General features: G+C 30.0%; 1 protein-coding gene across 2 annotated transcripts in view; it reads left to right on the forward strand.

Annotated features, from left to right (window-relative positions):
- cep85l (centrosomal protein 85L) overlaps positions 1–719 on the forward strand; it is a 108,848-nt gene extending 108,129 nt beyond the window's left edge. For both annotated transcript variants that reach the window (XM_087298763.1, XM_087298762.1), the window contains exon 13: positions 1–719. This exon is cut by the window's left edge and continues 333 nt beyond it. The gene's annotated coding sequence lies outside the window, so the exon portion shown is untranslated.
- Positions 720–1,806: the final 1,087 nt, after the last annotated feature.

Consider the following 1,806-nt stretch of genomic DNA (forward strand, 5'->3'; position numbering starts at 1 on the left):
GTTTTTACTGTATTTATTGAGACTGTGTTGGTTCCTGTCAGTCGTTTCTGAGGGAAAGAAAAGAAACTGGTGTCTTTAAGTGCCTTGTGTTCCTGTCCAAACTTCATGAAGTCATTTTTACCCCTAAAAAAAAAGAAGCTGACTGATTCGCTTGAGGTCGCAGGTCGACGTTCAGGAGCATCTAGATGGGAAAACCATCAACTGAAGGGTCCTCAATCATAAGCACCATTATAAGAGTTTTGTGTCTGAAGTGTCATTTGAGTGGCTGAACTTCCATTAAAACAAGCATAAAGTGTGTTATTTAAAGGGGCTGTATGTAGAATTAACAAACAGCTTGACATTAGCAACACCGATGGCCATTAAGTGAACTGCAGCCAGGAACTTATAGTTTGCAATTCTATAACCAATCGACCTCAATTTATATTATACATTAAATAATAATAATTAATAATATAATCCACATTTTTTTGGGGGGGGACTTTGAATATGCTATTAATGTTCAAGAATTATAGAAATTTTGGTGATATATATATATATATATATATATATATATATATATATATATATATATATATATATATATATATATATATATATATATATATAGCCCAATAAATGTATAGAAAGTTACTCAACTATCACAAGTAACTTGGAATTTATTGTTATAACATACAAACAAAACGATCAAAACTTAATTTATTGGTTGGAGAGAGAGGGGGGGGGGGGGGGGGGAACAGCTGACCTGAAATTTTTAGGGATAACAATACTGATATCTCTGCATTTATTGGCCTATTTATCGGTTTCTAAATGTAATTACTCAACTATCACAAATAATACATATTTTATTTATTAAACAAACAAACTACAGGGAAATTACTCAACTATCAGAAATAATTATTAATTCACTGGTTGAAGATTAATAAAAAAGAAAAAACAGCAGATCTGTAATTTTGTGGGGATCAAAATACCGTTATCTCTAAGTTTAGAAACCAATATATAGTCTAATAAATACATAGATAATTACTTAACTATCCAAACTATTTATTAATTTATTGGTTTGCGAGAGAGAGAGAAAAAAAAAACAGCCAATCTGAAATTTTAGGGAAAATGATACCAATATTTCCCTATTTAGCAACCGATATATACAAACAACAACATACAAACAACAGGAAAGTTACTCAACTATCAAAGCTAATTAATTTATTGGAGACATAAAAAAAAAGAGAACAGACCATCTGGAATTGAGGATAACTACCGATATCTCCACATTTAGAAACCAATATATTGGCCAATAAATGCATAGAAAAAGGACTCAACTGTCACATATAATTCACTAGTTAAGCATACAAACAAGAGGGAAATTACTCAACTATCAGAACTAATTAATTTATTGGTTGAAGATAAAAAAAAAAAACAAACAAACAGCTGATCTGGAATTTTGGGGATAACACTGATATCTCCACATTTAAAAAACAATATATAGGCCAATCAATGCATAGAAAATGACTCCTCTATCACAATTTGTAATTTACTAATTAAATATACAAACAAAAGAGAAATTACTCAACTATCGGAACTAATTATTAATTTATTGGTTGGAGAGAGCTGATAGGGAATTTTTGGGGATAACAATACTGATATATTCACATTTACAAACCAATATATAGACCAATAAATGCATAGGGAATTATTTAACCATCACAAATAATTCGTAATTTATTTAGTTGTTTGTTTGTTCAAATTTGGCTAATAACTTTAACAATGAACATGTCAGCAGATACCAATATAGCTGCCGATATACATTGA

Source organism: Danio rerio, chromosome 20 (assembly GCF_052040795.2).
Source record: "Danio rerio strain M-AB ecotype USA chromosome 20, GRCz13ab, whole genome shotgun sequence".
NCBI classification, from domain to species: Eukaryota; Metazoa; Chordata; class Actinopteri; order Cypriniformes; family Danionidae; genus Danio; species Danio rerio.